Here is a 16,215-nt window from a genome sequence, read left to right as displayed (position 1 = left end):
AAATTGATAGATCTAACTGATCAATGTGGGATATCAAACATAATACGGCCAGTGTTTTATGCATTTCTCTATATGATGTCATAGATTTGTTTTTTGGTATACAACTTTCTGTTTTGTAACGTTTTTATATATTTGTGAAAAATTATGTTTGTCTTACTTTCCCCATATATATTGTATATCACCACTGTTCGTTTATATTATGTACATGTGTGCCACCGTGGGCTTATAGCCCAGTGGAATATATTTGAATAAACTTCTAAACTTCTGTTTCATTCATTTTGTTTTATATACACTGAAGTAATTAACTCATTTGATGCCTGGTGTATTAATTGGTATATTTTGCACCAATTGGTGTATTCTATTCTTGTGGTGGTTGAAATTATCCTTCTTTTACTGATGCACAAATTGATGTATCATTTGGTTTTTCAAAAAGAAGTTAAATGAATTTTCAAATATTGTACGAGTTTGATGAGGTTAGTAAAAAAAGTTAACAGTCAGACGTGTAAATGTTTAGCTGCTTAAATTTAAATTAACAATTTGGGAAGCTTTGAAATTTAGAAATTCCAAAGCTGAATATGATGGCCGTTATTAATTTGACTTGGGTCAATCGAAATAAATAATAAAATATTTTTAAAGTAGAACGCGATGAATCAAGTGTTGAAAATGGATTTGTTTTTGTTTTGCACATAAGGATTCTTTTTTCAGTAGTTTAGTTTGTGCAAACGTTTATGTTGGTTAGTAAATATTTTAAGCTATTTTCAATCTTCCAAAAACAATTGTATGAAAATGCACTATTTATTTCCAAAGGTTCTTCAACCATAGTCACAAACACAGTTGAAATACTATTTTAATGGAACATTCTTATGGCTTTACTCTAATAAAAAGTTTCCTCGTATCACATTTTTTTTTGCAGTGAACTTAATCTATAAATATGTAATACTGTATAAGATGAATCTGACATTTGTTTATTATGAAAGCCAGCCATTTACGTGGTCTTTTTATATCTATAAAATATATATTCTTATAAGGTTCATGTAAGGTATTTTGTTATTTTCCATTTTGAAATTTGTAAATAAATCATGGATGTATTTCATGAAACATGCCAGGATATCCCTTTAAATGAGCCGCACCATGAGAAAACAACATAGTGCATTTGCAACCAGCATGGACCCAGACACCTGGGCATCCGCGCAGTCTGGTCAGGATCCATACTGTTCGCTAACAGTTTCTCTAATTGTCTAATTGCAATAGGCTCTGAAAGCGAACAGCATGGATCCTGACCAGACTGCGCGGATGCTATGTACTAGGCTTAATATACAACACTTCATTCATCAAGTGGGTATGCGCTCTGTGAAATTAGATGCAAAGCTTCCAGGGTTCATCTGTGTCTCATGAAAAGTTAACATTTAAAGAGTAAACGGTGATCGTTGAGTGTGCACTGGAAAAGTATAAGACTAACTGTGTAAAATGCACTTAACAAATTGAAGTTTATTTACTTTTATGTAAAATCGATATATATCACAAATACTATTTTAAAGGTGTATGTCCATTTTACAAACTCTTGAAAGTATCATTTGTGTAACTGTAATGTAGAAAAGTTATTTTTACGCTTGTCAATTAGTAAAACTTTGATATGAAATAGAAACGATTAATTGCGCCTCCCAGGCCGATTGGTTAAAGTTGCTACTTTCGAATTATTTGCCTCTTACCGATGTGGGTTCATAACCTCACTTGGGGTGTAGAATTCTTCTTATGAGGAAGCCATCCAGCAAGCTTACGAAGGGTCGGTGGTTCTACCCAGGTGCACTTCAATGCCTGAAACAATGCCTCTATGGACACCTAGAATCTTCCTCCACCAACTAAAGCTGGAAAGGTTGCTATATGACCTAAATTGTGTCGGTGTGACTCTAAATTGAACAGAATAAAAATATATAGTAGCAGTTTAAACTCTACAATACTATTGTTGCCTTTTCACTGAGGTTTCAGACATTTGCAACGGTTGTTATTTTATGATTTTAAATTGTATATGGCGTTTTTTTAATTATATATTTTGATGTACGTTTGACATGTCCTTCTTAAGGAATAAATCAGAGCCCGCCCACTTACATCGATACGAAGAGCGTAGATCTACGCATCGTGGGATTGTGAGTTCGATCCCCAGGCGAGGCGTTTGGTTTCCACGAAGATTTAATAAATGCAATTGTGTCTGAATTCATTTCGTCTTCGATTTCTGAATAATTTGGAAGAATTGGCCTTTAGTTGCGGAGGACAGGTTAGTACTGGTACAGTATCAAGGAACACTGGTTATGTTTACTGCCCGTCGTTACATAACTGATATACTATTTGACAAAAAGCGCTAAACCTAAATTAAAGAAACAAAAGAATGATACAAGGATGAATACACCGAAATGATACCGATATTCAAACTTTAAAACGAAATTCGTTCTACTGCAACATTTGACCCTACATTTGTACGGCTTTATTCATGCGTTTTAATCTTCTGACAAGTGTTCAAGTACGAAGAAATTAAAGCCGTATACAATGATTTACAACAGAAAAAATCTTATGCTAGTACTCAGATTTTTTTTTTTTATCTTTCTTTCATGATTTCGTCGTTTTTTGATAAAATTGACTGCAGAAAATGTCACAATGTCCCAAGGTTATTCATTGATTTCGATCTTAACATTTGCTACAATCAGAGGCTCCATTGTACAACTATGCATGCACTTTATATCTAATTTTCGGCTTAAATAACTTTTTTTCAAAAGTTAATTCTGAACATTATTCTAGAATGTGAAGTTTTATTCAGTTAACTGCGCATATATCATAAATATGTTGTGCTTAATTGATTTTTGCGTTTTAGTTACAGTTGCTAAGACTGGTATATTAGAAGTACAGCCATTTGTAACAAAAAATACCTTTGAAAGAGAAAATTGATACATTTTACGTAATAGGTCATGCACAGTTAAAGTGTATGTATTTAAAGGCCAAATTTACACTTCTAAACACAATAGTTTGATTTACATTATGACGCTGGAAAGGGCTCTACTATGTTTGAAACTTAACAAAAATTTCATTTAATTAAGGGACGGTAATTAAACAAAATACATGAATTTGTACGTATATTCGTGCTGCAAATCACTAATGCAGTTTATCAAAATAATGCCATAATAACATTAAAGTCCTTTTGGAAACATTTTACTTTCGTATCTAAAATTGAATATTCTTATTTGGGTACCTTATTCAATTTAGCCAAGAGTCCAATTATGCACCAACCAGTTCTTGGTTCTGTACGTATTTGCATGATCACTGTAGGAACAATGTTTAATTTTTACAGATCAGAGGTATGTTGTTTAAAAAGTTTTAAATGCATGCACATGTACATATAGTATTCAAAAAATAAATATATTTATAACATTTAAACCAAATGTGCAATGTTATGAGTGTTTAATATTTATATATGAAAGATAATTTTGCAATCAAATAAATGCAACTCTTCTCAGACATATACATCAGAAAGATCAAAGGAACAAAATACACCGAATATTTTATTTTTTTTTATATTTTTTTGGTTTGGATGTATTTCATTTTATATTCAATACTGATCTTGATTGCTTAATATAGTACAATATATTGTTCGGTACAATTATAGATCAGTAACAGTCCAACAACATATCTAAGTGGTATTCTCGTGGTCCAAGTTGTTTTCCGGGAGTTACGGGGTAGTACGGAATATAGTTGTATAACAAATCCGTTTCAGTATATAAGGGGGCAAGAGACAGTAAATTTGAAAATTCCACAAATCTGCGCTGATACCAGTGCGAAAAAAATCATAAAAAATCCAATTTTGATAAATTCAAGGCAAGTATTAAGCGAATGTATTGCATAGACTTGGCACTTCATTATATGACATTTTCAGCCTGCGATTCTGATGCTACTGTGATAAAAACGCAGGTTTCAGGACACTAAATTTTGAGACAAAAATGGCCCAAAATGCACTCCTTGCGAGACCTGTACCGTATTATCTGCAAACGACTGACCTAAAACACGTGCATATTTTTAAAGCATGTGGCCAGACGAAAATAATGGTGGGAAGAAAAGTGTCTCATAACCGTTTACTTTTTCCGCAATTTTGAGTTGAAGCTGGATGGATGGATGATCGTTTCCATTTCGTCTGACTTCCGTTACCTCATGTAAGGTTTTAAACCCGGCCGTCTACACGGAGCTAGGAAAATCGATTCAAGCACATATTTATTTTACACAATAATCGCCCGTATTGTGATGCTTAGTTCTATAAACATCATCATGAATTACCAGTTGAATATATATGCCTGTAAAGTACATCTGTCTATTTTATTTAAACAAGACAAGAGGGCCATGAAGACCCTGTATCGCTCAAGTGACCTATTGACCTAAAGATCATCAAAATTAACATTCTGACCAAGTTTCATTAAGATATTGTCATAAATGTTGTCTCTAAAGTGTTAACTAGCTTTTCCTCTGATTTGACCCGGTGACCTAGTTTTTGACCCCACATGATCCAGATTGGAACTTGACCTAAAGATCATCAAGATTAACATTCTGACTAAGTTTCATAAAGATAAAGTTATAAATGTGGCCTCTAGAGTGTTAACAATCTTTTCCTTTGATTTGACCTAGTAACCAAGTTTTTAACCTCACCTGACCCAGATTAAAACTTGACCTATAGATCATCAAGATTAACATTCTGACCAAGTTTAATTAAGATATGGTCATAAATGTGGCCTCTATAGTTTTAACTAGCTTTTCCTTTGATTTGAGCTGGTGACCTAGTTTTTGATTCTACCTGACCCAAATTCAAACTGGATTTTAAGACCATCAAGATAAACATTCTGACCAAGATTCATAAAGATACAATTATAAATGTGGCCTCTACAGTGTTAAGAGGCTTTTCCTTTGATTTGACCTGGTGACCTAGTTTTTGACCCCAGATGACCCAATATCAAACTCGTTCACGATTTTATTGAGGGTAATATTCTGACCAAGTTTCATAAAGATTGGGCCAAAATTGTGCCCTCTAGAGTGTTAACAAGCTTTTCCTTTGATTTGACCTGGTGTCCTAGTTTTTAACCCCAGATAAACTAAAATCAAACTCTTAAGATTTAACATTTTGACCAAGTTTCAATAAGATTGGCCCAAAATTGTGACTTCTAGAGTGTTAACAAGCTTTTCCATTGATTTGACCTGGTGACCTAGTTTTTGACCCCAGATGACCCAATATCAAATTCAACCAAAATTTAATTGAGTGTAACATTTTGATCAAGTTTCAATAAGATTGGATCAAAATTGTGACCTCTAGAGTGTTAACAAGCTTTTCTTTTGAGTTGACCTGGTGACCTAGTTTTTGACTCCAGATGACCCAATATCAAACTCATCCAAGCTTTTATTGAGAGTAACATTCTGACCAAGTTTCAATAAGATTGGGCCAAAACTGTGACCTCTAGAGTGTTAACAATCAAATTGTTGACGACGACGGACGGACGGACGACTGACGGACGACGACGGACGATGGACACAGGGCGATCACAAAAGCTCACCTTTGAGCCCTTTGTGCTCAGATGAGCTAAAAACGTACCCGGGCCAAATGCGAAACTGGCCCCTGCCACTTAAAAGTAGTTTAATGTCCGGAGAAGCTATTTTAGTTATTACATACAAAATCTACTAAAATTTATACATATTACTTAAAATCAACAACTCATATTTATACATATAAATTCCTTATTCATTAAACATATCACTTGAAACGAAATAAATGCATTGGGGAATTGTGCGAGAGGTACATATTAACCGCGGATGCTGATTCTGTTAAGATTATTATCGCTGAGTTCCTGAATAAAATTATGTATAATTATAAGTAACAGACAAAGCGTTTATCTTAAGAATGATCAATGGATAAGAAATGCATTTCGAAATATTTCCGTATTCAAGTCCTAAACTATTATTTGAAAACATCAACTTTTAAAGAAGAATAAAATATAGTAAATACACTTGACTGTATAACAAATCCGTTTCAGTATATAAAAGTAGTTTAATGTCCGAAGCGGCTATGTGGCCTTCCAGAATTAAGCCTTCTTTTATACACCTCTGGTACCCAGTAATAACAAAAAAAATGTGACAAACATTAACGGATTTGTCATACAGGAGAACTTAGAGCAACTGATGTAATCTATTTACAACTGAAGCCGTTTTTGAAGTAATGCTAGTCCTATTTCGAGAAGATTTTCGCTGAATGAGTTTACTTTATTTTAGAGAAATATGTTCTGATCATATATCTATGATGTTTGAAAACTAAATCTTGATTACGGTCTAAACTTTGGCTTTGGATTTGTCATAATTATGATCATTGCCTAGCAACTCTTGACAACTACTACGTAGATCATTTGGCATATATGTTCAAGAAATTTACGCGGCATTTACATACTAGAAAAAACAACAAAAGAGTCAGTAAAAAATTGCATGCTGAAATGATTTTGGAAATAAAATGTAAAACAGTTAACTTTACATGATAAACTTTTAAATATTTTGGTCAGAAAATAGCCTTATGACACTGACCGGATCTCAAACCAAGGACCTCACACTCCTAACGCGTACACAATATCACATCGCTGTAAGACCAGTTTCTGTAGCAGTGTAAGTATACCCTTATACCCTACCTGACTGGAATAATTTTGTTACTATGACATGTTTAGAGTACTCCGGGCCATTGGTGTATTGACGTTGTTACCTAACGCAGTGTCCTTGTTAACATAGAATATAGTGTATTTTTCCAACATTTGTAATCGACCAAAGCTTCACAAATTACTTTGATGTGTTTTTAGACGATACAATTTTTTAACTGGAAGTATCAGTGAACTATGAATTATAACTAATACAAAATCTTTTATATTGTCCCTTTTTAGTAGCAGGCGACCTTCGAAAAAAGAGAGCCTGTCCTAATGTCAACAATAATTTTACGAGCTTTGATAGAATTTTAATCATTAGGAAAGGTATACTAGTCCCAAATTTTAGGTTTTGAAAACATGGACAAATGCTACATATAGTTGTATAAACAAAGAATGAACAATTTTGAAAACAGTATAAATGAGTACTACCCCTAAATGTTCTCAATAATAACTGAAGTAATTAACTCATTCGATGTATTGCTATATTTTTCACCAATTGGTGTATTTGTTGTATTATATTCTAGTGGTTAAAGTGAAAAATATCTCTTGAGGCAAGGTTAAAATTAACATATTTTTACTGATGCACAAATTGATGGATCATCTGGTTTTTGAAAACAAAAGAAGTTAAATGAATTTTCAAATATTGTTTAAGTTTGATAATGTTAGTAAAAAACAGTTAACAATCAGACGTGTAAATGCTTAGCTGCATAAATTTAAATTAACAATTCGGGAAGCTTTGAAATTTAGAAATGATAAAATTATTTTAAAAGTAGAATGTTATGAGTAAAATGTTGAAAATTGATATTTTGTTTTGCACCTTAAGATTCTTATCATCAGTATTTTAGTTATAAAGTAAAATGTGTACATGTTCTTATTCTGAACGCTATCGAGTATAGGCATGAGGAAAATTATTCAGTAAGTTTCATTTTCTTAAGAGAAAGACGATAGAACAAAACATGTCCTTCGGGAATTGGAGTAGTGGTTAATGCGAATAATGGCTGTTTTATGTAATATTCAAAATGTGCTTTATTAAAAATGCTGAGGTCAATTGAAGAGTCAAAATACAATTATAATTTTTAATTATTTTCTTTTTTTTTTCGTTTTTGGTCAGTTCAGAAAGAAAACTGACCCCAGTACATTTTGAGTTAAATTGCCAATTAAAAGACAAAAATTCATTTACAACAAAGTATCTAGATCTACTCGTATTAATGGCAGCTAAGAAGAGTTATGTCTGCCACAATGTTTTCTGCAAACGTTTATGTTGGTTAGTAAATATTGTAACTTATTTTCAATCTTTAAAAAAAACAACAGATTTATGAAAATGCACAATTATTTCCGAAAGCTCTTCTTATACATATTATCGATCATAGTCACAGATACTATTGAAATGTTGTTTTAAGGAGGTAGGTTACCGTAATATTTGTATGTGCGCATGTCCAACCGGAAGCTAACGTGACGATTTACGACGACGTTTACGACAAACTAAATGTGTTTGTATATACATTCTTCTGAAAACAAATCATGAACCTGTCTCCGATCTTATGCTTTAATAATGCAGAAATAATGAATAAATTGCCGCAGAAACGCTTCAAAACATTTTTGCCTTAAAATGACGTCATTGACGTCATGACGTTACGTGTCAGTTACCGCGCAAAATTAATAGCTTTTATTTTAAAAGTACGTAATTCTGTGCATTTTCTTTATTTGAATTATTTTCAAACAGCCATTATTTGCTGAAATATTTTTATGAGTCTTTTGCTCTGAATAACAATCAATATTTTGCTTCTTTTATGTAGTCATATTGAAATGTTATGCGGAATGTAAGCAAATGGATGATGGTAACCGATGTTATTTGGAATATTAGGTTACTTGTTACGGCCATTTTCAAATAAAAAACTTGCAGTTTGATTTGTAATACCTATTTTTCAGTTGCATTGATAATATGATACCTATATACTAAAACTAAGCTCTAAAATTGTTCAAATTTCAGTAGAAAATTGTGATTTTTTGAATTGAATTGATGTTACCATGGAAACGAAGCCCGTGACCTATATATCTAAATGTAAAATTCAAAAGCGTTGACACTGGTCTATTTAAGGAACACAGCTTCGGCTTTTTATTTTCATTTCAATAATATCCATGAGAATAATAGCAGCATGCTGAACGATTTTTCCATGAAAAATGCAAGACGAAGGGTACTGCTGTAAGTATTTTAAGCTGTGAAATTTGTTTGAATAAATACAAATAACACGAAAATATAAATTACGTTAGAAATAATATGTTTTGAAGCTACATTAACAAGAAAGATAATTTTTTTCAATATTTTTCATAAGAGATTGCGAGAAAAGCAAGATATAAGCTATTTTAAACATCTCTGTTGTCATGGTTACTTTAAACTTTAAGAAAAACAGGGTACCATGTAAAGTGCTGGGTATTTTGCTAATAATATTACCCAAGTATTCCATGTTGGTCATTAACAGAATGGCACTGAAGCCGTCGAAAACCCCATTTTTATACATAGTTGTTTAAAAATGAGCGAAAATGCGTTACCATGGAAACACGAGCCCCGCAACATATACATTTTAAGCTTATATTAGAAAGCTAACACGCATACTAGTAAAATTATCAATTATGCAGACTTCTACGGATATCAGTAAAACTAAAATACACTGAAAAGTGTTAAATATCCGTACTTTCCCTCTTCTTTCAATATGAAATACCTTTGGAGGGTCATGTTCTTTAAACCTGGATGAAAACTGAACTTGAAGGGCCAGAGAAAAACGAAATTGAGTCGTAGCTGTTAAAACATCATATTACACAAAATACAAAAAAATTCTGCGGTTCAACTAATTCAAAAATGAATTTACCCTGGTAACAAGGTAACCTACCTCCTTAATGGAGCATTCTTATGGCCTAACTCTATTAAAAGTTTCCCCCTATCATATTTTTGCAGTGAAACTAATCTTTAAAACATATAACACTATACAAGGATTTGAAAGTAAGATGAATCTGACATTGTTTATTATGAAACCCAGACATTGACGTGGTATTTATTATGCCCGCCTTTGAAGAAGGTGGGGTATATAGACCAATCGGTTTCCAGATGATAACTCAAGAACGCTTAAATCTAGGATCATGAAAGTTAATATGTAGGTTATTCATGACCAACAGATGACTCTTATTTATTTTGAGATGAGTAGGTCAAAGGTCAAGGTCACAGTGATCCGGAACATTTAAACGGTTTCCGGACGATTACTTGGGAACTCTTGGGACTAATATAACGAAACTTGATAAAGAGGTTGACAATGACCAGCAAGTGAACCCTATTGATTTTGAGATCAGTAGATCAAAGGTCAATGTCACAGTGACCCGGAACAGTTAAACAGTTTCCTGACGATAACTTGAGGACGCTTAAGCCTAGGATAAAAAAAACTTAAAACAGAGGTTGATCATGAGCAGCAGATGACCTCTATTGACTTTTAGATCAAATCAATAGATCAAAGGTCAAGGTCTAATATAACTTGACAGAGGGGTTGATCATGACAAGCAGATGACAATTGTTGATTTTGAGATTAGTAGGTCAAAGGTCAAGGTCAAGGTCAAGGTCACAGTGACCTTGAACATTTAAATCGTTTCCGCGCGATTACTTGAGAATGCTTGAACCTTGTTCACAGGGTGAATGGTCTTCTTAAATAGAAGATCACTATTGATTTTAAGGTCACTTGGTCAAAGGTCAAGGTCAAAATTTCCTAATTGATTAAATCCATTTCTGATTATTATGTTAAGAACTATTTGACATTGAGTCTTCATAATTTATAGGATGTTTAGTCTCCTGATAATTTTCGGGTCATGACGTCAAAGGTCAAGTTCAGTTAAGGTCAAATCCATTTTAAAGCAATCTCTTAAGATCTATTTGGTCTTCATACTTCAAATTTCATTGGTTGGTTGGTCTCCTTTAGTAGATGACCTTTATCAGTTTCAGATCATTTGGTCAAAGGTCAAGGTCACTTAGCATTAGATCGTATATAGATCAGTATAAGCAAAATTGATTTACCAAGTCCCCCTTAGAAGATGACACTTAATAATTTCCGGTTCCTGGAGTCAAAAGTCAAGGTCACTTAGGGTAAAATCAATTTTTTAGGTAAGGTAATTTAATATCTAAGGCTATTACGGGTCATATGGGTTTTTTCAAACAGCTCTTGTTATATCTATAAATAGATATTTCGATATGTTTTAAGGTTCGTGTGAGTTGTTTTGTTCATTTCCATATAAACCATGAATCTATTTAATAAAAAATGCCAGGATATCCCTTTAAACATTGATTTCAGTAAATTAAATATGCAGTAACGGCCACGTCAATGAGATAAGCACCGGAAAGTAAACAAGTTCATAGTTTCAGTTTGAGAAAAAAAAAGTCAGAGTAAATGATATGGATTGATTTAACGTTTACAAAATAATATGATATTTTGTGACAAAGGTTTTAACCAAGGTAACTTTAAATACAATGCTACATCCCGAAAATATGTCAAATTGTTCATTACCAGTATTAAGAGTAGAGATTTGAAGTCAGTTATTAGTAAGAATAAAAGGACTCAGAAAATTAAGTATTTGACAAAATGTATTAATTGTAGTGTTTTCAAAACCCCCTTTGATCATCAAGTGGGTATGTACCCTGTGAAAACATTGAGGGTTCACCTGCGTCTCTAGAAAATGTTAATATTCAAAGAGTAAACAGTGATCGTTACGCCTATATTGAATTGAGGGACTTGAATAGTGAAAAATGCACTTAGAAATTTGAAGTTGTACAATAAAACTCATTGATTTACTTTTATGTTAAATCAATACATATCACAAATACTGTATTAAAGCTGTGTGTCCATATTCTAAAAAATATTGGAAGTATCATATGCTTGTATGTAGCAAAACTTTGACGTGAAATAAAAGCAATTACTTGCTTGGGGTGTAGAGTTTTTCATAAGATGAAGCCATGCAGCTGTTTTACGAATGGTCGGTGATTATACCCAGGTGCACATACATGCGCCACCAATTAAAGCTGGAAAAGTCGCCATATGACCGAAATTGTGTCGTTTTTACTCTGAATCATTTAAAATAAAAGTAAAGAAGCAGTTAAACTCCAAAATGCAATTATTACCTTTTCAGTATGAGGATTCAAATTCAAACATTTGCAACGGTTGTTAGTTTAAAGTCTTAAAGTAAATATGGCGTTTTTTTTTTATTTTGATGTACATTTGACATGTTTTTCTTAAGGAATAAATCTTACATCGATATAGAGAGAGCGTAGATCTACACAATGCGGGATTGTGAGTTCGATCCCCTGGTGAAGCGTATGATTTCTACGAAGATTTAATAAAAGGCATTGTGTCTAAATTCATTTCCGCGTCGATGAGATATTGGCAGTTACTTGCGGAGGACAGGTTAGGTACTTGTACTGTATCTAGGAACGCTGGTTGTGTTTACTGCCCACCGTTATATAACTGATATATTGACAAAAAAGCTCTAGACTTAAATTAAAGAAACAAAAGAATGATACAAGGATGAATACACCGAAATGATAAATAATACTGACATTCAAACTTTGTAACTAAATCCGTTCTACTGCAACATTTGACCCTGTATTTGCACGGTTTTATTCATGCGTTTTTATCTTCTGACATGTGTTTAAGTACAAAGCAATAAAAGCCATATATAAAAGCCATATACACAATGATTGGCAATAACAAAAAATATCTTATGCTAGTATTCAAAATTTTACGATTTCGTCGTTTTTTGATGAAATTCACTGCAGAAAATGTAACAATATCCCAAGACTATTAATCGATCTTAACAGTTGTTTCAATCAGAGACTCTGTTGTACAACTGTGCATGCACTTAATATCTAATTTTCGGCTTAAATACGTTTTCAAAAGTTAATTTTGTTTGAACATTATACTGCGCATATATCATAAATATGTTGTTTATTACATGTATTTACAGTCGTTAAGACTAGTTTATCAGAAGTACAGCCATTTATAAAAATTCCAACTCTTTATGAAAGAGACATTTGATACATTTTACGAAATATGTCATGCAGTTGCGGCCACGTCATAGAGATATGTACCGGGAAGAAGTTTAAACAAATTTAATGGTTTCAGTTGGACTTAAAAGATATAATAACTTAAACAGATTGATTGATGTCTGCAAAATTATAAAAGGTTTTAACCAAAGTAAATCTAAATATGTCAGATTGTTCATTCATAGTATTAAGAGTAGATATTTAAAAGTCTAAATAGTAAGAAAAAAGGGATTCAACAAAATAATGTAATAAATAAACTCAGAAATTCTTTCATCAAGTGGGCATTCGCTCTGTGAAAATTAGTTGCAAAACTTCAAAGATTCCCCTGCGTCTCAAGAAAAGATAACATTTAGAGAGTAAAATTTAATAGTGGTCATTACGGCTCTATTAAATAAATGTTATAGTGTACACTGGAATCTGATAAATCTGATTGTGCAAAATACAGTTAATAATTTAGGTCGTACAAAGCCCATTTGTTTACTTTTATGTAAAATCGATACATATCACAAAAACTGTTTTAAAGGTGTATGTCCATTTTTACAAAATCTTGGAAGTATCATTTGTGTAGCTGTAATGTAGAAAAATTACTTTATATGCTAGTCAGTTGGTAAAACTTTGATGTGAAACAGAAACAACTAATTGCGCATCCATGGCGAAAAGAGCTAGGCTAAGTTAGCCGGACACGTTTGTATCTGAAAAGTTCTCTCTGTCTGTTCTGGGGCTTTATCTCACTCTGTCCCTCTGGTCAGATCGCTCTGTGTCTGTACTAGTAGAGGGGTGATTTCGCGCCCAGTGTGGCTGCGGTTGCTGTAAAGCGCCTTTGAACGAGATTAGCATGAAAAGGGCGCTATATAAATCTGGTATAATAATAATAATAATAATAATAATACTTGCCCCTTACCGATGTTGGTTCAAAACCTCACATAGGGTGTAGAATTCTTCATGTGAGGAAGCCATCCAGCTGGCTTACGAAGGGTCAGTGGTTCTACCCAGGTGCACTTTTATGCCTGAAACAGTGCCTAGAAGCAATCCTAGAATCTTTTTCCATCAACAAAAGCTAAAAATATTGCTGTAACATGTAAATTTTGAATGCAATTGCATTAAAGAGAATTTGATGTTAATTGAATTTTAAAATTTACTTTCAATTTACTTTGCGTTTAACTCTTCATGAAATTTAAGATGCTCTTAAATATTATGAACTTTCTGATTTAATTGTAATTTTAGGGAAATAAATCTGATGACTTATTTAAATTTAGTGAATCTTCATGCAAGTAAATTTTGAATGCTACTGGGTGAATTTCACACAATGTCTATATAAACAGAAATTTAATTTACCAAAGCTTCATACAATCCCAGATTTAATGAAATTTTAGGACAATAAATCTGACAATTTATATGAAGTTAGTGGAACTTCATGCAAGTAAATTTTGAATACAATTTAACCAAATGTCTGACATCATGCCAGTTGTTTCCTAAAGTGGTTTCTGATTGGTCAGTTTTGTACTTGTTTATAAATTCCTTCACACTTTCGTTACGAACTATTTCCCTACAAAATATCTTCACAGTTGTCGACACGTAGAAGTCGGTTATTGACTTTGCCACTCCCACCCACCCATTTGCTTTATTTGCATTCATTTTATTTGCTTCATTTTCATTTATTTTCTTCATTTTGTTACATTGCAATTTTAGTTGCTTCATTATTTCATTCTTTTCTCATGTTTATTCATTTTTTTCCTCAGTTTTTCATTGTACATGTACATGGTATATGGTTTCAGTTTTCCGTCTGTCCGTACGTCTGGTCGTCTGTCGGTAGACACAATCTTGTGTGCACCAACTCTCCTCATCCCCGTGACACAATTTAATAAAACTTCACACAAGTACCAACCCTAGTTGTGCATGGGGCTTGTCGGTTCTTTCAGAAAAAAAGTTGTACAGTTATGGGACTTTGTTTTTTGTTACTATACTATATACATAGGGTCTGTATATGCAATCTTGTGTGCGCCTAATCTCCTGAACCCATGCACACAATTGAATGAAACTTCACACAAGTGATCAGTAGTAACCCTAGTTGCGCATTGTGCATGTTAGGTACTTTCAGAAAAAAAATTCTGCAGAGTTATGGGACTTTGCTTTTTATTAATGTACTATATACATAGAATCTGCATATGGAAACTTGTGCGCAACAACTCTTCTCTTCCTCTTGACACAGTTTAATGAAACTTCATAGAAGTGATCAGTACAAACCCTAGTTGTGCATGATGCATGTTAGGTTTTTTCAGAAAAAAAAATTGTAGAGTCGTGGGTTTTTGATTTTGGTTACTGTACTATATACATAGAGTCTGCATATGCAATTTTGTGCGCGCCTTATCTCCTGAACCCATGCACACATTTGAGTGAAACTTAACACAAGTAATCAGTAGTAACCCTAGTTGTGCATTTTCTTTCAGAAAATAGTTCTGCACAGTTATGGTACTTTGTTTTTTATTAGCAATCTTGTGCGCACCTAACTTCCCGAACCCTTACACACAATTTAATGAAACTTCGCACAAGTGATCAGTACCAACCTTAGTTGTGCATTATGCATGTTACGTTGTTTTAGATAAATATTCTGCCGAGTTATTGGACTTTGTTTTTTTTTGTTATGTAGGCTATATACATAGAGTCTGCATTTGTGATCTTGTGCGCGCCTAATCTCCGGAACCATTGTACACAATTTAAAAAAACCGCACAAGTGATCAGTACCAACCTTACTTGTGCAATGTGCATGATAGGTTCTTTCAGAAAAATATTCTGCAGAGTTATGGGACTTTGGTTTTGTTACTATATTATATACATTAAGCCTATATACATACAGTCCACATAATTATGCAATCTTGTGTGCGTCAAATTGCAATGTACTGTGTCAGTGCATAGGGGTGGCGTGGGGGTACATTCATCAGCTTCAGTGATAGCTCTAGTTTGTTCAGTTTTTTTCATTTTTATTTATTCTTTGTTACTAAATGTGTTATATAGTGCTGTAATAAAGTGACGTTATGTATTTACTCAGAACTTTCAGTGTGGCGTTTTAGATGCATTTGGTGCATCAAATATGAATTGAAATTTGAATGAGCTGTTTGTTGCTCTTACAGCTGTTTGTGTATTTTAATTACTGCACTATATGCTTGATAGTGGCACATAATGTTTAATGTTTGAATTGTATTTTGCTACAATATAAATCGTGTCTTACATGATAATACATTAAATCATAATTACATATTTGAACCCGTCTTCTGTTTTCGGCTTAATGAGAATAATTTACACATTCGTCTATACGCGTGTTGTTAAATGACGATTGACATAATTTTAACATCAGCCATCAGAATAATTTTGAAATCTAGACCGGAACTTCATCCAAGTTTTTTTCTGTAACGGTGATGAAACCATAAACTACGGGTGTTTCGC

At 33.0% G+C, this 16,215-nt stretch overlaps 1 protein-coding gene across 1 annotated transcript in view; it reads left to right on the top strand.

The window, feature by feature from the left end:
* The window catches only part of LOC123557924 (uncharacterized), a 56,973-nt gene that overhangs the window by 25,124 nt on the left and 15,634 nt on the right, over positions 1 to 16,215 (top strand). The window lies entirely within an intron of this gene.

The sequence above is a fragment of the Mercenaria mercenaria genome, chromosome 5 (assembly GCF_021730395.1).
Source record: "Mercenaria mercenaria strain notata chromosome 5, MADL_Memer_1, whole genome shotgun sequence".
Lineage (NCBI taxonomy): Eukaryota > Metazoa > Mollusca > Bivalvia > Venerida > Veneridae > Mercenaria > Mercenaria mercenaria.
This window is presented reverse-complemented; position numbering and strand designations above follow the sequence as displayed.